Raw genomic sequence first — 22,182 nt, 5'->3', positions numbered from 1 at the left:
ATCATTCCCACTTTGGGTGCGAGAGGTCACGGGTTCAAATCCCGGACGAGCCCAAATTTTTAGATTCTTTGACATGGTTCCATTATCTTATTGAAGTCAATTTCCAGAGTGAATTTCAACTGAATATTGTTTTTTCAAAACTCTCAAAATAGATTGGATTTACTTATTTGCACAATTGAATTTTGTTTTTTGTCAAACTGCTAAAATTATTTGTAAGTACTTATCTGAACATGGCATGTGACATGTCTTGGGTTTTATCCATCAGAAAAACTCTGCTGGGCATCATAAAACTTTGCACAGCAATTTCCAAGCAAGTATACTTAGAAAAATATTGACTATTAGGAAATATTTTATATATGCTAATTTTTCCTCCTTGTATACATTAGTGACTGCTTTAAAAGAACACCATTTTCACATAAAATAGTTAAGAAATCAAATAAAACAGACTTGTTTCAGTTGGCTCGTTAGTCTAGGGGTATGATTCTCGCTTTGGGTGCGAGAGGTCCCTGGTTCAAATCCCGGACGAGCCCTCTATTTCTTTTTTACGGTGCTTCTCATGGTTTATATATATCTGATTTTCTCAATTGGCTAAGTTAATAGCATCAACTGAGTTTGTTTTTGCCATACTCCCAATAGAATTTGTACATACTTATGAATCTTGCCTTCATCATTTTTCAATTGCCTTTCTTCTAGTTATGCATGATTTACACATAGCTTTTGACAAGTCTTGGGTTTTATCGATCAGACAAGTCCAAACTCTGTAGCCATTTTTAAATCTTGTCACTGCACTTTCCAAATAAGCACAAAAAGAAAACTATCAATAGAATCTCACGGAAACATTTTAGTTGTTCTAAAAATAAGAGCATACTTATTCAAATTTCAACTGTATTGTGGTATATTAGGAAAACTGCAGGTTCCCTACTGTCTAGATAGCTTTGAATGTTTTAAAAGAATAGTCTCATTTTGAAACACAAAAAGTTCAAAAATGAAATTGCAAGGTTTTCTTTTGCCTTTCTTCTGTGTCTGGAAGCATGATTTGTACATTGCATATGACAAGTCTTTAGCTTCGTCCATGAGAGAAGTCCAAACTCTGGAGGCACTCACAAATCTTGTCCCTGCACTTTTCCTATATGCATACTTAGAAAACTATCTACTGGACCATAAGGAAATATTTTATTTATTCTACAGATTCATTTTTACATAAATGTATATGGTGTTTTTAAAAACAAAAAGCTATTTTCATTAAATCAATTGAAAAATCAATAGAAAAATGTTCAGGTAGGTGGCTTGTTGGTCTAGGGTTAAGATTCTCGCTTAGGGTGTGAGAGGTCCCAGGTTCAAATCATGGATGAGCCCAAATTTTCAGATTCTTTGACAGCGTTCCATTATCTTATTGAAGTCAATTTCCTGAGTAAAATCTTCAATTGAATATTATTTTTTAAAAACTCACAAAATAGATTGGATATACTTATTTGCACAATTGAATTTTGTTTTTTGTCAAACTGCTAAAATTATTTGTAAATACTTACCTGCACATAGCATGTGACATGTCTTGGGTTTTATCCATCAGAAAAACTCTGCTGGGCATCATAAAACTTTGCACAGCAATTTCCAAGCAAGTATACTTAGAAAAATATTGACTATTAGGAAATATTTTATTTATGCTAATATTTCCACCTTGTATACATTAGTGACTGCTTTAAAATAATACAATATTCACATAAAAACAGTTAAGAAATCAAATAAAACATGCTTACTTGATGACTCTATCATTCCCACTTTGGGTGCGAGAGGTCACGGGTTCAAATCCCGGACGAGCCCAAATTTTTAGCTTCTTTGACATGGTTCCATTATCTTATTGAAGTCAATTTCCAGAGTGAATTTCAACTGAATATTGTTTTTGCAAAACTCTCAAAATAGATTGGATTTACTTATTTGCACAATTGAATTTTGTTTTTTGTCAAACTGCTAAAATTATTTGTAAGTACTTATCTGAACATAGCATGTGACATGTCTTGGGTTTTTTCCATCAGAAAAACTCTGCTGGGCATCATAAAACTTTGCACAGCAATTTCCAAGCAAGTATACTTAGAAAAATATTGACTATTAGGAAATATTTTATTTATGCTAATTTTTCCTCCTTGTATACATTAGTGACTGATTTAAAAGAACACCATTTTCACATAAAATAGTTAAGAAATCAAATAAAACATGCTTAATTCAGTTGGCTCGTTGGTCTAGGTGTATGATTCTCGCTTTTGGTGTGAGAGGTCCTGGGTTCAAATCCCGGACGAGCCCTCTATTTCTTTTGTACAGTGCATCTCATGGTTTATATATATATCTGATTTTCTCAATTGGCTAAGTTAATAGCATCAACTGAGTTTGTTTTTTCCATACTCCCAATAGAATTTGTACATACTTATGAATCTTGCCTTCATCATTTTTCAATTGCCTTTCTTCTAGTTATGCATGATTTACACATAGCTTTTGACAAGTCTTGGGTTTTATCGATCAGACAAGTCCAAACTCTGTAGCCATTTTTAAATCTTGTCACTGCACTTTCCAAATAAGCACACAAAGAAAACTATCAATAGAATCTCACGGAAACATTTTAGTTGTTCTAAAAATAAGAGCATACTTATTCAAATTTCAACTGTATTGTGGTATATTAGGAAAACTGCAGGTTCCCTACTGTCTAGATAGCTTTGAATGTTTTAAAAGAATAGTCTCATTTTGAAACACAAAAAGTTCAAAAATGAAATTGCAAGGTTTTCTTTTGCCTTTCTTCTGTGTCTGGAAGCATGATTTGTACATTGCATATGACAAGTCTTTAGCTTCGTCCATGAGAGAAGTCCAAACTCTGGAGGCACTCACAAATCTTGTCCCTGCACTTTTCCTATATGCATACTTAGAAAACTATCTACTGGACCATAAGGAAATATTTTATTTATTCTACAGATTCATTTTTACATAAATGTATATGGTGTTTTTAAAAACAAAAAGCTATTTTCATTAAATCAATTGAAAAATCAATAGAAAAATGTTCAGGTAGGTGGCTTGTTGGTCTAGGGTTAAGATTCTCGCTTAGGGTGTGAGAGGTCCCAGGTTCAAATCATGGATGAGCCCAAATTTTCAGATTCTTTGACAGCGTTCCATTATCTTATTGAAGTCAATTTCCTGAGTAAAATCTTCAATTGAATATTATTTTTTAAAAACTCACAAAATAGATTGGATATACTTATTTGCACAATTGAATTTTGTTTTTTGTCAAACTGCTAAAATTATTTGTAAATACTTACCTGCACATAGCATGTGACATGTCTTGGGTTTTATCCATCAGAAAAACTCTGCTGGGCATCATAAAACTTTGCACAGCAATTTCCAAGCAAGTATACTTAGAAAAATATTGACTATTAGGAAATATTTTATTTATGCTAATATTTCCACCTTGTATACATTAGTGACTGCTTTAAAATAATACAATATTCACATAAAAACAGTTAAGAAATCAAATAAAACATGCTTACTTGATGACTCTATCATTCCCACTTTGGGTGCGAGAGGTCACGGGTTCAAATCCCGGACGAGCCCAAATTTTTAGCTTCTTTGACATGGTTCCATTATCTTATTGAAGTCAATTTCCAGAGTGAATTTCAACTGAATATTGTTTTTGCAAAACTCTCAAAATAGATTGGATTTACTTATTTGCACAATTGAATTTAGTTTTTTGTCAAACTGCTAAAATTATTTGTAATTACTTTCCTACACATAGCATGTGACATGTCTTGGGTTTTATCCATCAGAAAAACTCTGCTGGGCATCATAAAACTTTGCACAGCAATTTCCAAGCAAGTATACTTAGAAAAATATTGACTATTAGGAAATATTTTATTTATGCTAATATTTCCACCTTGTATACATTAGTGACTGCTTTAAAATAATACAATTTTCACATAAAAACAGTTAAGAAATCAAATAAAACATGCTTACTTGATGACTCTATCATTCTCACTTTGGGTGCGAGAGGTCACGGGTTCAAATCCCGGACGAGCCCAAATTTTTAGATTCTTTGACATGGTTCAATTATCTTATTGAAGTCAATTTCCAGAGTGAATTTCAACTGAATATTGTTTTTTCAAAACTCTCAAAATAGATTGGATTTACTTATTTGCACAATTGAATTTTGTTTTTTGTCAAACTGCTAAAATTATTTGTAAGTACTTATCTGAACATAGCATGTGACATGTCTTGGGTTTTTTCCATTAGAAAAACTCTGCTGGGCATCATAAAACTTTGCACAGCAATTTCCAAGCAAGTATACTTAGAAAAATATTGACTATTAGGAAATATTTTATTTATGCTAATTTTTCCTCCTTGTATACATTAGTGACTGCTTTAAAAGAACACCATTTTCACATAAAATAGTTAAGAAATCAAATAAAACATGCTTAATTCAGTTGGCTCGTTGGTCTAGGTGTATGATTCTCGCTTTTGGTGTGAGAGGTCCTGGGTTCAAATCCCGGACGAGCCCTCTATTTCTTTTGTACAGTGCATCTCATGGTTTATATATATATCTGATTTTCTCAATTGGCTAAGTTAATAGCATCAACTGAGTTTGTTTTTTCCATACTCCCAATAGAATTTGTACATACTTATGAATCTTGCCTTCATCATTTTTCAATTGCCTTTCTTCTAGTTATGCATGATTTACACATAGCTTTTGACAAGTCTTGGGTTTTATCGATCAGACAAGTCCAAACTCTGTAGCCATTTTTAAATCTTGTCACTGCACTTTCCAAATAAGCACACAAAGAAAACTATCAATAGAATCTCACGGAAACATTTTAGTTGTTCTAAAAATAAGAGCATACTTATTCAAATTTCAACTGTATTGTGGTATATTAGGAAAACTGCAGGTTCCCTACTGTCTAGATAGCTTTGAATGTTTTAAAAGAATAGTCTCATTTTGAAACACAAAAAGTTCAAAAATGAAATTGCAAGGTTTTCTTTTGCCTTTCTTCTGTGTCTGGAAGCATGATTTCTACATTGCATATGACAAGTCTTTAGCTTCGTCCATGAGAGAAGTCCAAACTCTGGAGGCACTCACAAATCTTGTCCCTGCACTTTTCCTATATGCATACTTAGAAAACTATCTACTGGACCATAAGGAAATATTTTATTTATTCTACAAATTCATTTTTACATAAATGTATATGGTGTTTTTAAAAACAAAAAGCTATTTTCATTAAATCAATTGAAAAATCAATAGAAAAATGTAAAGGTAGGTGGCTTGTTGGTCTAGGGTTAAGATTCTCGCTTAGGGTGTGAGAGGTCCCAGGTTCAAATCATGGACAAGACCAAATTTTCAGATTCTTTGACAGCGTTCCATTATCTTATTGAAGTCAATTTCCTGAGTAAAATCTTCAATTGAATATTATTTTTTAAAAACTCACAAAATAGATTGGATATACTTATTTGCACAATTGAATTTTGTTTTTTGTCAAACTGCTAAAATTATTTGTAATTACTTACCTGCACATAGCATGTGACATGTCTTGGGTTTTATCCATCAGAAAAACTCTGCTGGGCATCATAAAACTTTGCACAGCAATTTCCAAGCAAGTATACTTAGAAAAATATTGACTATTAGGAAATATTTTATTTATGCTAATATTTCCACCTTGTATACATTTGTGACTGCTTTAAAATAATACAATTTTCACATAAAAACAGTTAAGAAATCAAATAAAACATGCTTACTTGATGACTCTATCATTCTCACTTTGGGTGCGAGAGGTCACGGGTTCAAATCCCGGACGAGCCCAAATTTTTAGATTCTTTGACATGGTTCCATTATCTTATTGAAGTCAATTTCCAGAGTGAATTTCAACTGAATATTGTTTTTTGAAAACTCTCAAAATAGATTGGATTTACTTATTTGCACAATTGAATTTTGTTTTTTGTCAAACTGCTAAAATTATTTGTAATTACTTACCTGCACATAGCATGTGACATGTCTTGGGTTTTATCCAGCAGAAAAACTCTGCTGGGCATCATAAAACTTTGCACAGCAATTTCCAAGCAAGTATACTTAGAAAAATATTGACTATTAGGAAATATTTTATTTATGCTAATATTTCCACCTTGTATACATTAGTGACTGCTTTAAAATAATACAATTTTCACATAAAAACAGTTAAGAAATCAAATAAAACATGCTTACTTGATGACTCTATCATTCTCACTTTGGGTGCGAGAGGTCACGGGGTCAAATCCCGGACGTGCCCAAATTTTTAGATTCTTTGACATGGTTCCATTATCTTATTGAAGTCAATTTCCAGAGTGAATTTCAACTGAATATTGTTTTTTCAAAACTCTCAAAATAGATTGGATTTACTTATTTGCACAATTAAATTTTGTTTTTTGTCAAACTGCTAAAATTATTTGTAAGTACTTATCTGAACATAGCATGTGACATGTCTTGGGTTTTATCCATCAGAAAAACTCTGCTGGGCATCATAAAACTTTGCACAGCAATTTCCAAGCAAGTAAACTTAGAAAAATATTGACTATTAGGAAATATTTTATTTATGCTATTATTTCCACCTTGTATACATTAGTGACTGCTTTAAAATAATACAATTTTCACATAAAAACAGTTAAGAAATCAAATAAAACATGCTTATTTGATGACTCTATCATTCTCACTTTGGGTGCGAGAGGTCACGGGTTCAAATCCCGGACGAGCCCAAATTTTTAGATTCTTTGACATGGTTCCATTATCTTATTGAAGTCAATTTCCAGAGTGAATTTCAACTGAATATTGTTTTTTCAAAACTCTCAAAATAGATTGGATTTACTTATTTGCACAATTGAATTTTGTTTTTTGTCAAACTGCTAAAATTATTTGTAATTACTTACCTGCACATAGCATGTGACATGTCTTGGGTTTTATCCATCAGAAAAACTCTGCTGGGCATCATAAAACTTTGCACAGCAATTTCCAAGCAAGTATACTTAGAAAAATATTGACTATTAGGAAATATTTTATTTATGCTAATATTTCCACCTTGTATACATTAGTGACTGCTTTAAAATAAAACAATTTTCACATAAAAACAGTTAAGAAATCAAATAAAACATGCTTACTTGATGACTCTATCATTCTCACTTTGGGTGCGAGAGGTCACGGGTTCAAATCCCGGACGTGCCCAAATTTTTAGATTCTTTGACATGGTTCCATTATCTTATTGAAGTCAATTTCCAGAGTGAATTTCAACTGAATATTGTTTTTTCAAAACTCTCAAAATAGATTGGATTTACTTATTTGCACAATTGAATTTTGTTTTTTGTCAAACTGCTAAAATTATTTGTAAGTACTTATCTGAACATAGCATGTGACATGTCTTGGGTTTAATCCATCAGAAAAACTCTGCTGGGCATCATAAAACTTTGCACAGCAATTTCCAAGCAAGTATACTTAGAAAAATATTGACTATTAGGAAACATTTTATTTATGCTAATTTTTCCTCCTTGTATACATTAGTGACTGCATTAAAAGAATACCATTTTCACATAAAAACAGTTAAGAAATCAAATAAACCACACTTATTTCAGTTGGCTCGTTGGTCTAGGGGTATGATTCTCGCTTTGGGTGCGAGAGGTCCCGGGTTCAAATTCCGGACGAGCCCTCTATTTCTTTTGTACGGTGCATCTCATGGTTTATATATATCTGATTTTCTCAATTGGCTAAGTCAATAGCATCAACTGAGTTTTGTTTTTGCCATACTCCCAATAGAATTTGTACATACTTATGAATCTTGCCTTCATCATTTTTCAATTGCCTTTCTTCTATTTATGCATGATTTACACATAGCTTTTGACAAGTCTTGGGTTTTATCGATCAGACAAGTCCAAACTCTGTAGCCATTTTTAAATCTTGTCACTGCACTTTCCAAATAAGCACACAAAGAAAACTATCAATAGAATCTTACGGAAACGTTTTAGTTGTTCTAAAAATAAGAGCATACTTATTCAAATTTCAACTGTATTGTGGAATATTAGGAAAACTGCAGGTTCCCTACTGTCTAGATAGCTTTGAATGTTTTAAAAGAATAGTCTCATTTTGAAACACAAAAAGTTCAAAAATGAAATTGCAAGGTTTTCTTTTGCCTTTCTTCTGTGTCTGGAAGCATGATTTGTACATTGCATATGACAAGTCTTTAGCTTTGTCCATGAGAGAAGTCCAAACTCTGTAGGCACTCACAAATCTTGTCCCTGCACTTTTCCTATATGCATACTTAGAAAACTATCTACTGGACCATAAGGAAATATTTTATTTATTCTACAAATTCATTTTTACATAAATGTATATGGTGTTTTTAAAAACAAAAAACTATTTTCATTAAATCAACTGAAAAATCAATAGAAAAATGTTCAGGTAGGTGGCTTGTTGGTCTAGGGTTAAGATTCTCGCTTAGAGTGTGAGAGGTCCCAGGTTCAAATCATGGACGAGCCCAAATTTTCAGATTCTTTGACATAGTTCCATTATCTTATTGAATACAATTTCCTGAGTAAAATCTTCAAATGAATATTATTTTTTAAAAACTCACAAAATAGATTGGATTTACTTATTTGCACAATTGAATTTTGTTTTTTGTCAAACTGCTAAAATTATTTGTAATTACTTACCTGCACATAGCATGTGACATGTCTTGGGTTTTATCCATCAGAAAAACTCTGCTGGGCATCATAAAACTTTGCACAGCAATTTCCAAGCAAGTATACTTAGAAAAATATTGACTATTAGGAAATATTTTATTTATGCTAATATTTCCACCTTGTATACATTAGTGACTGCTTTAAAATAATAAAATTTTCACATAAAAACAGTTAAGAAATCAAATCAAACATGCTTACTTGATGACTCTATCATTCTCACTTTGGGTGCGAGAGGTCAAGGGTTCAAATCCCGGACGAGCCCAAATTGTTAGATTCTTTGACATGGTTCCATTATCTTATTGAAGTCAATTTCCAGAGTGAATTTCAACTGAATATTGTTTTTTCAAAACTCTCAAAATAGATTGGATTTACTTATTTGCACAATTGAATTTTGTTTTTTGTCAAACTGCTAAAATTATTTGTAAGTACTTATCTGAACATAGCATGTGACATGTCTTGGGTTTTATCCATCAGAAAAACTCTGCTGGGCATCATAAAACTTTGCACAGCAATTTCCAAGCAAGTATACTTAGAAAAATATTGACTATTAGGAAATATTTTATTTATGCTAATTTTTCCTCCTTGTATATATTAGTGACTGCTTTAAAAGAACACCATTTTCACATAAAATAGTTAAGAAATCAAATAAAACAGACTTGTTTCAGTTGGCTCGTTAGTTTAGGGGTATGATTCTCACTTTGGGTGCGAGAGGTCCCGGGTTCAAATCCCGGATGAGCCCTCTATTTCTTTTTTACGGTGCTTCTCATGGTTTATATATATATGATTTTCTCAATTGGCTAAGTTAATAGCATCAACTGAGTTTTGTTTTTGCCATACTCCCAATAGAATTTGTACATACTTATGAATCTTGCCTTCATCATTTTTCAATTGCCTTTCTTCTAGTTATGCATGATTTACACATAGCTTTTGACAAGTCTTGGGTTTTATCGATCAGACAAGTCCAAACTCTGTAGCCTTTTTTAAATCTTGTCACTGCACTTTCCAAATAAGCACACAAAGAAAACTATCAATAGAATCTTACGGAAACATTTTAGTTGTTCTAAAAATAAGAGCATACTTATTCAAATTTCAACTGTATTGTGGAATATTAGGAAAACTGCAGGTTCCCTACTGTCTAGATAGCTTTGAATGTTTTAAAAGAATAGTCTCATTTTGAAACACAAAAAGTTCAAAAATGAAATTGCAAGGTTTTCTTTTGCCTTTCTTCTGTGTCTGGAAGCATGATTTGTACATTGCATATGACAAGTCTTTAGCTTCGTCCATGAGAGAAGTCCAAACTCTGGAGGCACTCACAAATCTTGTCCCTGCACTTTTCCTATATGCATACTTAGAAAACTATCTACTGGACCATAAGGAAAAATTTTATTTATTCTACAAATTCATTTTTACATAAATGTATATGTTTTTTTTAAAAACAAAAAGCTATTTTCTTTAAATCAATTGAAAAATCAATAGAAAAATGTTCAGGTAGGTGGCTTGTTGGTCTAGGGTTAAGATTCTCGCTTAGGGTGTGAGAGGTCCCAGGTTCAAATCAAGGACGAGCCCAAATTTTCAGATTCTTTGAAATGGTTCTATTATCTTATTGTAATCAATTTCCTGAGTGAATTTCAACTGAATGTTGTTTTTTCAAAACTCTCAAAATAGATTTTATTTACTAATTTGCACAATTGAATTTTGTTTTTTGTCAAACTGCTATAATTATTTGTAAGTACTTATCTGCACACAGCATGTGACATGTCTTGGGTTTTATCCATCAGAAAAACTCTGCTGGGCATCATAAAACTTTGCACAGCAATTTTCAAGCAAGTATACTTAGAAAATTATTGACTATTAGGAAATATTTTATTTATGCTAATATTTCCTCCTTGTACACATTAGTGACTGCTTTAAAATAATATAATTTTCACATAAAATTGGTTAAGATATCAAATAAAACATGCTTACTTGATGATTCTATGATTTTCGTTTTGGGCGCGACAGGTCCCTGGTTCAATTCCCTGACGAGCCCTCTCTTTCTTTTTACGGTGCATCTCATGGTTTATATATATCTGATTTTCCCAATTGGCTAAGTCAATAGCATCAACTGAGTTTTGTTTTTGCCATACTCCCAATAGAATTTGTACATACTTATGAATCTTGCCTTCATCATTTTCCTATTGCCTTTCTTCTATTTATGCATGATTTACACATAGTTTTTTACAAGTCTTGGGTTTTATCGATCAGACAAGTCCAAACTCTGTCGCCATTTTTATATCTTGTCACTGCACTTTCCAAATAAGCACACATAGAAAACTATCAATAGAATCTTACGAAAACATTTTAGTTGTACTACAAATAAGAGCATACTTATTAAAATTTCAACCGTATTGTGGTATATCAGGAAAACTGCAGGTTCCCTTCTGTCTAGATAGCTTTGAATGTTTTAAAAGAATAGTCTCACTTTGAAACACAAAAAGTTCAAAAATGAAATTGCAAGGTTTTCTTTTGCCTTTCTTCTGTGTCTGGAAGCATGATTTGTACATTGCATATGACAAGTCTTTAGCTTCGTCCATGAGAGAAGTGCAAACTCTGTAGGCACTCACAAATCTTGTCCCTGCACTTTTCCTATATGCATACCTTAGAAAACTATCTACTGGACCATAAGGAAATATTTTATTTATTCTACAAATTCATTCTTACATAAATGTATATGGTGTTTTAAAAACAAAAAGCTATTTTCTAAAAATCAATTGAAAAATCCAAAGAAAAATATTCAGGTAGGTGGCTCGTTGGTCTAGGGGTATGATTCTCACTTAGGGTGCGAGAGTTCCCGGGTTCAAATCCCGGATGAGCCCAAATTTTCAGATTCTTTGAAATGGTTCTATTATCTTATTGTAGTCAATTTCCTGAGTGAATTTCAACTGAATGTTGTTTTTTCAAAACTCTCAAAATAGATTGTATTTACTAATTTGCACAATTGAATTTTGTTTTTTGTCAAACTGCTATAATTATTTGTAAGTACTTATCTGCACACAGCATGTGACATGTCTTGGGTTTTATCCATCAGAAAAACTCTGCTGGGCATCATAAAACTTTGCACAGCAATTTTCAAGCAAGTATACTTAGAAAATTATTGACTATTAGGAAATATTTTATTTATGCTAATATTTCCTCCTTGTACACATTAGTGACTGCTTTAAAATAATATAATTTTCACATAAAATTGGTTAAGATATCAAATAAAACATGCTTACTTGATGATTCTATGATTTTCGTTTTGGGCGCGACAGGTCCCTGGTTCAATTCCCTGACGAGCCCTCTCTTTCTTTTTACGGTGCATCTCATGGTTTATATATATCTGATTTTCCCAATTGGCTAAGTCAATAGCATCAACTGAGTTTTGTTTTTGCCATACTCCCAATAGAATTTGTACATACTTATGAATCTTGCCTTCATCATTTTCCTATTGCCTTTCTTCTATTTATGCATGATTTACACATAGTTTTTTACAAGTCTTGGGTTTTATCGATCAGACAAGTCCAAACTCTGTCGCCATTTTTATATCTTGTCACTGCACTTTCCAAATAAGCACACATAGAAAACTATCAATAGAATCTTACGAAAACATTTTAGTTGTACTACAAATAAGAGCATACTTATTAAAATTTCAACCGTATTGTGGTATATCAGGAAAACTGCAGGTTCCCTTCTGTCTAGATAGCTTTGAATGTTTTAAAAGAATAGTCTCACTTTGAAACACAAAAAGGTCAAAAATGAAATTGCAAGGTTTTCTTTTGCCTTTCTTCTGTGTCTGGAAGCATGACTTGTACATTGCATATGACAAGTCTTTAGCTTCGTCCATGAGAGAAGTCCAAACTCTGTAGGCACTCACAAATATTGTCCCTGCACTTTTCCTATATGCATACCTTAGAAAACTATCTACTGGACCATAAGGAAATATTTTTTTTATTCTACAAATTCATTTTTACATAAATGTATATGGTGTTTTAAAAACAAAAAGCTATTTTTTAAAAATCAATTGAAAAATCCAAAGAAAAAACGTCAGGTAGGTGGCTCGTTGGTCTAGGGGTATGATTCTCATTTAGGGTGCGAGAGGTCCCGGGTTCAAATCCCGGACGAGCCCAAATTTTCAGATTCTTTGAAATGGTTCTATTATCTTATTGTAGTCAATTTCCTGAGTGAATTTCAACTGAATGTTGTTTTTTCAAAACTCTCAAAATAGATTGTATTTACTAATTTGCACAATTGAATTTTGTTTTTTGTCAAACTGCTATAATTATTTGTAAGTACTTATCTGCACACAGCATGTGACATGTCTTGGGTTTTATCCATCAGAAAAACTCTGCTGGGCATCATAAAACTTTGCACAGCAATTTTCAAGCAAGTATACTTAGAAAATTATTGACTATTAGGAAATATTTTATTTATGCTAATATTTCCTCCTTGTACACATTAGTGACTGCTTTAAAATAATATAATTTTCACATAAAATTGGTTAAGATATCAAATAAAACATGCTTACTTGATGATTCTATGATTTTCGTTTTGGGCACGACAGGTCCCTGGTTCAATTCCCTGACGAGCCCTCTCTTTCTTTTTACGGTGCATCTCATGGTTTATATATATCTGATTTTCTCAATTGGCTAAGTCAATAGCATCAACTGAGTTTTGTTTTTGCCATACTCCCAATAGAATTTGTACATACTTATGAATCTTGCCTTCATCATTTTCCTATTGCCTTTCTTCTATTTATGCATGATTTACACATAGCTTTTTACAAGTCTTGGGTTTTATCGATCAGACAAGTCCAAACTCTGTCGCCATTTTTATATCTTGTCACTGCACTTTCCAAATAAGCACACATAGAAAACTATCAATAGAATCTTACGAAAACATATTAGTTGTACTACAAATAAGAGCATACTTATTAAAATTTCAACCGTATTGTGGTATATCAGGAAAACTGCAGGTTCCCTTCTGTCTAGATAGCTTTGAATGTTTTAAAAGAATAGTCTCACTTTGAAACACAAAAAGTTCAAAAATGAAATTGCAAGGTATTCTTTTGCCTTTCTTCTGAGTCTGGAAGCATGATTTGTACATTGCAAATGACAAGTCTTTAGCTTCGTCCATGAGAGAAGTCCAAACTCTGAAGGCACTCACAAATCTTGTCCCTGCACTTTTCCTATATGCATACCTTAGAAAACTATCTACTGGACCATAAGGAAATATTTTTTTTATTCTACAAATTCATTTTTACATAAATGTATATGGTGTTTTAAAAACAAAAAGCTATTTTCTAAAAATCAATTGAAAAATCCAAAGAAAAAAGTTCAGGTAGGTGGCTCGTTGGTCTAGGGGTATGATTCTCGCTTAGGGTGCGAGAGGTCCCGGGTTCAAATCCCGGACGAGCCCAAATTTTCAGATTCTTTGAAATGGTTCTATAATCTTATTGTAGTCAATTTCCTGAGTGAATTTCAACTGAATGTTGTTTTTTCAAAACTCTCAAAATAGATTGTATTTACTAATTTGCACATTTGAATTTTGTTTTTTGTCAAACTGCTATAATTATTTGTAAGTACTTATCTGCACACAGCATGTGACATGTCTTGGGTTTTATCCATCAGAAAAACTCTGCTGGGCATCATAAAACTTTGCACAGCAATTTTCAAGCAAGTATACTTAGAAAATTATTGACTATTAGGAAATATTTTATTTATGCTAATATTTCCTTCTTGTACACATTAGTGACTGCTTTAAAATAATATAATTTTCACATAAAATTGGTTAAGATATCAAATAAAACATGCTTACTTGATGATTCTATGATTTTCGTTTTGGGCGCGACAGGTCCCTGGTTCAATTCCCTGACGAGCCCTCTCTTTCTTTTTACGGTGCATCTCATGGTTTATATATATCTGATTTTCTCAATTGGCTAAGTAAATAGCATCAACTGAGTTTTGTTTTTGCCATACTCCCAATAGAATTTGTATATACTTATGAATCTTGCCTTCATCATTTTCCTATTGCCTTTCTTCTATTTATGCATGATTTACACATAGCTTTTTACAAGTCTTGGGTTTTATCGATCAGACAAGTCCAAACTCTGTCGCCATTTTTATATCTTGTCACTGCACTTTCCAAATAAGCACACATAGAAAACTATCAATAGAATCTTACGAAAACATTTTAGTTGTACTACCAATAAGAGCATACTTATTAAAATTTCAACCGTATTGTGGTATATCAGGAATACTGCAGGTTCCCTTCTGTCTAGATAGCTTTGAATGTTTTAAAAGAATAGTCTCACTTTGAAACACAAAAAGTTCAAAAATGAAATTGCAAGGTTTTCTTTTGCCTTTCTTCTGTGTCTGGAAGCATGATTTGTACATTGCATATGACAAGTCTTTAGCTTCGTCCATGAGAGAAGTCCAAACTCTGTAGGCACTCACAAATCTTGTCCCTGCACTTTTCCTATATGCATACCTTAGAAAACTATCTACTGGTCCATAAGGAAATATTTTTTTTATTCTACAAATTCATTTTTACATAAATGTATATGGTGTTTTAAAAACAAAAAGCTATTTTCTAAAAATCAATTGAAAAATCCAAAGAAAAATCTTCGGGTAGGTGGCTCGTTGGTCTAGGGGTATGATTCTTGCTTAGGGTGCGAGAAGTCCCGGGTTCAAATCCCGGATGAGCCCAAACTTTCAGATTCTTTGAAATGGTTCTATTATCTTATTGTAGTCAATTTCCTGAGTGAATTTCAACTGAATGTTGTTTTTTCAAAACTCTCAAAATAGATTGTATTTACTAATTTGCACATTTGAATTTTGTTTTTTGTCAAACTGCTATAATTATTTGTAAGTACTTATCTGCACACAGCATGTGACATGTCTTGGGTTTTATCCATCAGAAAAACTGTGCTGGGCATCATAAAACTTTGCACAGCAATTTTCAAGCAAGTATACTTAGAAAATTATTGACTATTAGGAAATATTTTATTTATGCTAATATTTCCTCCTTGTACACATTAGTGACTGCTTTAAAATAATATAATTTTCACATAAAATTGGTTAAGATATCAAATAAAACATGCTTACTTGATGATTCTATGATTTTCGTTTTGGGCGCGACAGGTCCCTGGTTCAATTCCCTGATGAGCCCTCTCTTTCTTTTTACGGTGCATCTCATGGTTTATATATATCTGATTTTCTCAATTGGCTAAGTCAATAGCATCAACTGAGTTTTGTTTTTGCCATACTCCCAATAGAATTTGTACATACTTATGAATCTTGCCTTCATCATTTTCCTATTGCCTTTCTTCTATTTATGCATGATTTACACATAGTTTTTTACAAGTCTTGGGTTTTATCGATCAGACAAGTCCAAACTCTGTCGCCATTTTTATATCTTGTCACTGCACTTTCCAAATAAGCACACATAGAAAACTATCAATAGAATCTTACGAAAACATTTTAGTTGTACTACAAATAAGAGCATACTTATTAAAATTTCAACCGTATTGTGGTATATCAGGAATACTGCAGGTTCCCTTCTGTCTAGATAGCTTTGAATGTTTTAAAAGAATAGTCTCACTTTGAAACACAAAAAGTTCAAAAATGAAATTGCAAGGTTTTCTTTTGCCTTTCTTCTGTGTCTGGAAGCATGATTTGTACATTGCATATGACAAGTCTTTAGCTTCGTCCATGAGAGAAGTCCAAACTCTGTAGGCACTCACAAATCTTGTCCCTGCACTTTTCCTATATGCATACCTTAGAAAACTATCTACTGGACCATAAGGAAATATTTTTTTTATTCTACAAATTCATTTTTACATAAATGTATATGGTGTTTTAAAAACAAAAAGCTATTTTCTAAAAATCAATTGAAAAATCCAAAGAAAAATCTTCAGGTAGGTGGCTTGTTGGTCTAGGGGTATGATTCTCGCTTAGGGTGCGAGAGGTCCCGGGTTCAAATCCCGAATGAGCCCAAATTTTCAGATTCTTTGAAATGGTTCTATTATCTTATTGTAGTCAATTTCCTGAGTGAATTTCAACTGAATGTTGTTTTTTCAAAACTCTCAAAATAGATTGTATTTACTAATTTGCACATTTGAATTTTGTTTTTTGTCAAACTGCTATAATTATTTGTAAGTACTTATCTGCACACAGCATGTGACATGTCTTGGGTTTTATCCATCAGAAAAACTCTGCTGGGCATCATAAAACTTTGCACAGCAATTTTCAAGCAAGTATACTTAGAAAATTATTGACTATTAGGAAATATTTTATTTATGCTAATATTTCCTCCTTGTACACATTAGTGACTGCTTTAAAATAATATAATTTTCACATAAAATTGGTTAAGATATCAAATAAAACATGCTTACTTGATGATTCTATGATTTTCGTTTTGGGCGCGACAGGTCCCTGGTTCAATTCCCTGACGAGCCCTCTCTTTCTTTTTACGGTGCATCTCATGGTTTATATATATCTGATTTTCTCAATTGGCTAAGTCAATAGCATCAACTGAGTTTTGTTTTTGCCATACTCCCAATAGAATTTGTACATACTTATGAATCTTGCCTTCATCATTTTCCTATTGCCTTTCTTCTATTTATGCATGATTTACACATAGTTTTTTACAAGTCTTGGGTTTTATCGATCAGACAAGTCCAAACTCTGTTGCCATTTTTATATCTTGTCACTGCACTTTCCAAATAAGCACACATAGAAAACTATCAATAGAATCTTACGAAAACATTTTAGTTGTACTACAAATAAGAGCATACTTATTAAAATTTCAACCGTATTGTGGTATATCCGGAAAACTGCAGGTTCTCTTCTGTCTAGATAGCTTTGAATGTTTTAAAAGAATAGTCTCACTTTGAAACACAAAAATTCAAAAATGAAATTGCAAGGTTTTCTTTTGCCTTTCTTCTGTGTCTGGAAGCATGATTTGTACATTGCATATGACAAGTCTTTAGCTTCGTCCATGAGAGAAGTCCAAACTCTGAAGGCACTCACAAATCTTGTCGCTGCACTTTTCCTATATGCATACCTTAGAAAACTATCTACTGGACCATATGGGAAATATTTTTTTTATTCTACAAATTCATTTTTACATAAATGTATATGGTGTTTTAAAAACAAAAAGCTATTTTCTAAAAATCAATTGAAAAATCCAAAGAAAAAACTTCAGGTAGGTGGCTCGTTGGTCTAGGGGTATGACTCTCACTTAGGGTGCGAGAGGTCCCAGGTTCAAATCCTGGACGAGCCCAAATTTTCAGATTCTTTGAAATGGTTCTATTATCTTATTGTAGTCAATTTCCTGAGTGAATTTCAACTGAATGTTGTTTTTTCAAAACTCTCAAAATAGATTGTATTTACTAATTTGCACAATTGAATTTTGTTTTTTGTCAAACTGCTAAAATTATTTGTAAGTACTTATCTGCACACAGCATGTGACATGTCTTGGGTTTTATCCATCAGAAAAACTCTGCTGGGCATCATAAAACTTTGCACAGCAATTTTCAAGCAAGTATACTTAGAAAATTATTGACTATTAGGAAATATTTTATTTATGCTAATATTTCCTCCTTGTACACATTAGTGACTGCTTTAAAATAATATAATTTTCACATAAAATTGGTTAAGATATCAAATAAAACATGCTTACTTGATGATTCTATGATTTTCGTTTTGGGCACGACAGGTCCCTGGTTCAATTCCCTGACGAGCCCTCTCTTTCTTTTTATGGTGCATCTCATGGTTTATATATATCTGATTTTCTCAATTGGCTAAGTCAATGGCATCAACTGAGTTTTGTTTTTGCCATACTCCCAATAGAATTTGTACATACTTATGAATCTTGCCTTCATCATTTTCCTATTGCCTTTCTTCTATTTATGCATGATTTACACATAGTTTTTTACAAGTCTTGGGTTTTATCGATCAGACAAGTCCAAACTCTGTCGCCATTTTTATATCTTGTCACTGCACTTTCCAAATAAGCACACATAGAAAACTATCAATAGAATCTTACGAAAACATTTTAGTTGTACTACCAATAAGAGCATACTTATTAAAATTTCAACCGTATTGTGGTATATCAGGAATACTGCAGGTTCCCTTCTGTCTAGATAGCTTTGAATGTTTTAAAAGAATAGTCTCACTTTGAAACACAAAAAGTTCAAAAATGAAATTGCAAGGTTTTCTTTTGCCTTTCTTCTGTGTCTGGAAGCATGATTTGTACATTGCATATGACAAGTCTTTAGCTTCGTCCATGAGAGAAGTCCAAACTCTGTAGGCACTCACAAATCTTGTCCCTGCACTTTTCCTATATGCATACCTTAGAAAACTATCTACTGGACCATAAGGAAATATTTTTTTTATTCTACAAATTAATTTTTACATAAATGTATATGGTGTTTTAAAAACAAAAAGCTATTTTCTAAAAATCAATTGAAAAATCCAAAGAAAAATCTTCAGGTAGGTGGCTTGTTGGTCTAGGGGTATGATTCTCGCTTAGGGTGCGAGAGGTCCCGGGTTCAAATCCCGAATGAGCCCAAATTTTCAGATTCTTTGAAATGGTTCTATTATCTTATTGTAGTCAATTTCCTGAGTGAATTTCAACTGAATGTTGTTTTTTCAAAACTCTCAAAATAGATTGTATTTACTAATTTGCACATTTGAATTTTGTTTTTTGTCAAACTGCTATAATTATTTGTAAGTACTTATCTGCACACAGCATGTGACATGTCTTGGGTTTTATCCATCAGAAAAACTCTGCTGGGCATCATAAAACTTTGCACAGCAATTTTCAAGCAAGTATACTTAGAAAATTATTGACTATTAGGAAATATTTTATTTATGCTAATATTTCCTCCTTGTACACATTAGTGACTGCTTTAAAATAATATAATTTTCACATAAAATTGGTTAAGATATCAAATAAAACATGCTTACTTGATGATTCTATGATTTTCGTTTTGGGCGCGACAGGTCCCTGGTTCAATTCCCTGACGAGCCCTCTCTTTCTTTTTACGGTGCATCTCATGGTTTATATATATCTGATTTTCTCAATTGGCTAAGTCAATAGCATCAACTGAGTTTTGTTTTTGCCATACTCCCAATAGAATTTGTACATACTTATGAATCTTGCCTTCATCATTTTCCTATTGCCTTTCTTCTATTTATGCATGATTTACACATAGTTTTTTACAAGTCTTGGGTTTTATCGATCAGACAAGTCCAAACTCTGTTGCCATTTTTATATCTTGTCACTGCACTTTCCAAATAAGCACACATAGAAAACTATCAATAGAATCTTACGAAAACATTTTAGTTGTACTACAAATAAGAGCATACTTATTAAAATTTCAACCGTATTGTGGTATATCCGGAAAACTGCAGGTTCTCTTCTGTCTAGATAGCTTTGAATGTTTTAAAAGAATAGTCTCACTTTGAAACACAAAAATTCAAAAATGAAATTGCAAGGTTTTCTTTTGCATTTCTTCTGTGTCTGGAAGCATGATTTGTACATTGCATATGACAAGTCTTTAGCTTCGTCCATGAGAGAAGTCCAAACTCTGAAGGCACTCACAAATCTTGTCGCTGCACTTTTCCTATATGCATACCTTAGAAAACTATCTACTGGACCATATGGGAAATATTTTTTTTATTCTACAAATTCATTTTTACATAAATGTATATGGTGTTTTAAAAACAAAAAGCTATTTTCTAAAAATCAATTGAAAAATCCAAAGAAAAAACTTCAGGTAGGTGGCTCGTTGGTCTAGGGGTATGACTCTCACTTAGGGTGCGAGAGGTCCCAGGTTCAAATCCTGGACGAGCCCAAATTTTCAGATTCTTTGAAATGGTTCTATTATCTTATTGTAGTCAATTTCCTGAGTGAATTTCAACTGAATGTTGTTTTTTCAAAACTCTCAAAATAGATTGTATTTACTAATTTGCACAATTGAATTTTGTTTTTTGTCAAACTGCTAAAATTATTTGTAAGTACTTATCTGCACACAGCATGTGACATGTCTTGGGTTTTATCCATCAGAAAAACTCTGCTGGGCATCATAAAACTTTGCACAGCAATTTTCAAGCAAGTATACTTAGAAAATTATTGACTATTAGGAAATATTTTATTTATGCTAATATTTCCTTCTTGTACACATTAGTGACTGCTTTAAAATAATATAATTTTCACATAAAATTGGTTAAGATATCAAATAAAACATGCTTACTTGATGATTCTATGATTTTCGTTTTGGGCGCGACAGGTCCCTGGTTCAATTCCCTGACGAGCCCTCTCTTTCTTTTTACGGTGCATCTCATGGTTTATATATATCTGATTTTCTCAATTGGCTAAGTAAATAGCATCAACTGAGTTTTGTTTTTGCCATACTCCCAATAGAATTTGTACATACTTATGAATCTTGCCTTCATCATTTTCCTATTGCCTTTTTTCTATTTATGCATGATTTACACATAGTTTTTTACAAGTCTTGGGTTTTATCGATCAGACAAGTCCAAACTCTGTCGCCATTTTTATATCTTGTCACTGCACTTTCCAAATAAGCACACATAGAAAACTATCAATAGAATCTTACGAAAACATTTTAGTTGTACTACCAATAAGAGCATACTTATTAAAATTTCAACCGTATTGTGGTATATCAGGAATACTGCAGGTTCCCTTCTGTCTAGATAGCTTTGAATGTTTTAAAAGAATAGTCTCACTTTGAAACACAAAAAGTTCAAAAATGAAATTGCAAGGTTTTCTTTTGCATTTCTTCTGTGTCTGGAAGCATGATTTGTACATTGCATATGACAAGTCTTTAGCTTCGTCCATGAGAGAAGTCCAAACTCTGAAGGCACTCACAAATCTTGTCGCTGCACTTTTCCTATATGCATACCTTAGAAAACTATCTACTGGACCATATGGGAAATATTTTTTTTATTCTACAAATTCATTTTTACATAAATGTATATGGTGTTTTAAAAACAAAAAGCTATTTTCTAAAAATCAATTGAAAAATCCAAAGAAAAAACTTCAGGTAGGTGGCTCGTTGGTCTAGGGGTATGACTCTCACTTAGGGTGCGAGAGGTCCCAGGTTCAAATCCTGGACGAGCCCAAATTTTCAGATTCTTTGAAATGGTTCTATTATCTTATTGTAGTCAATTTCCTGAGTGAATTTCAACTGAATGTTGTTTTTTCAAAACTCTCAAAATAGATTGTATTTACTAATTTGCACAATTGAATTTTGTTTTTTGTCAAACTGCTAAAATTATTTGTAAGTACTTATCTGCACACAGCATGTGACATGTCTTGGGTTTTATCCATCAGAAAAACTCTGCTGGGCATCATAAAACTTTGCACAGCAATTTTCAAGCAAGTATACTTAGAAAATTATTGACTATTAGGAAA

The 22,182-nt window shown here is 32.4% G+C and overlaps 11 non-coding genes across 11 annotated transcripts; all 11 read left to right on the top strand.

The window, feature by feature from the left end:
- The first annotated feature begins 458 nt into the window (after window positions 1-458).
- TRNAP-UGG (transfer RNA proline (anticodon UGG)) lies at window positions 459-530 on the top strand. Its single transcript has one exon. It is a non-coding gene; the product is annotated as a tRNA-Pro (tRNA).
- Window positions 531-7,619: 7,089 nt separating this feature from the next.
- Window positions 7,620-7,691, top strand: TRNAP-UGG (transfer RNA proline (anticodon UGG)). Its single transcript has one exon. It is a non-coding gene; the product is annotated as a tRNA-Pro (tRNA).
- A 1,697-nt stretch (window positions 7,692-9,388) lies between these two features.
- On the top strand, window positions 9,389-9,460 carry TRNAP-UGG (transfer RNA proline (anticodon UGG)). Its single transcript has one exon. It is a non-coding gene; the product is annotated as a tRNA-Pro (tRNA).
- A 3,333-nt stretch (window positions 9,461-12,793) lies between these two features.
- Window positions 12,794-12,865, top strand: TRNAP-AGG (transfer RNA proline (anticodon AGG)). The gene has a single exon. It is a non-coding gene; the product is annotated as a tRNA-Pro (tRNA).
- A 1,217-nt stretch (window positions 12,866-14,082) lies between these two features.
- On the top strand, window positions 14,083-14,154 carry TRNAP-AGG (transfer RNA proline (anticodon AGG)). The gene has a single exon. It is a non-coding gene; the product is annotated as a tRNA-Pro (tRNA).
- A 1,217-nt stretch (window positions 14,155-15,371) lies between these two features.
- TRNAP-AGG (transfer RNA proline (anticodon AGG)) lies at window positions 15,372-15,443 on the top strand. The gene has a single exon. It is a non-coding gene; the product is annotated as a tRNA-Pro (tRNA).
- Window positions 15,444-16,660: 1,217 nt separating this feature from the next.
- On the top strand, window positions 16,661-16,732 carry TRNAP-AGG (transfer RNA proline (anticodon AGG)). Its single transcript has one exon. It is a non-coding gene; the product is annotated as a tRNA-Pro (tRNA).
- Window positions 16,733-17,949: 1,217 nt separating this feature from the next.
- Window positions 17,950-18,021, top strand: TRNAP-AGG (transfer RNA proline (anticodon AGG)). Its single transcript has one exon. It is a non-coding gene; the product is annotated as a tRNA-Pro (tRNA).
- A 1,217-nt stretch (window positions 18,022-19,238) lies between these two features.
- On the top strand, window positions 19,239-19,310 carry TRNAP-AGG (transfer RNA proline (anticodon AGG)). Its single transcript has one exon. It is a non-coding gene; the product is annotated as a tRNA-Pro (tRNA).
- A 1,217-nt stretch (window positions 19,311-20,527) lies between these two features.
- TRNAP-AGG (transfer RNA proline (anticodon AGG)) lies at window positions 20,528-20,599 on the top strand. Its single transcript has one exon. It is a non-coding gene; the product is annotated as a tRNA-Pro (tRNA).
- A 1,218-nt stretch (window positions 20,600-21,817) lies between these two features.
- On the top strand, window positions 21,818-21,889 carry TRNAP-AGG (transfer RNA proline (anticodon AGG)). The gene has a single exon. It is a non-coding gene; the product is annotated as a tRNA-Pro (tRNA).
- Window positions 21,890-22,182: the final 293 nt, after the last annotated feature.

The sequence above is a fragment of the Taudactylus pleione genome, unplaced genomic scaffold, assembly GCF_031769625.1.
Source record: "Taudactylus pleione unplaced genomic scaffold, aTauple2 ptg000317l, whole genome shotgun sequence".
NCBI classification, from domain to species: Eukaryota; Metazoa; Chordata; class Amphibia; order Anura; family Myobatrachidae; genus Taudactylus; species Taudactylus pleione.
Note: the sequence above shows the minus strand (reverse complement) of the source record. Positions and strands in the feature narration are given on the sequence as shown.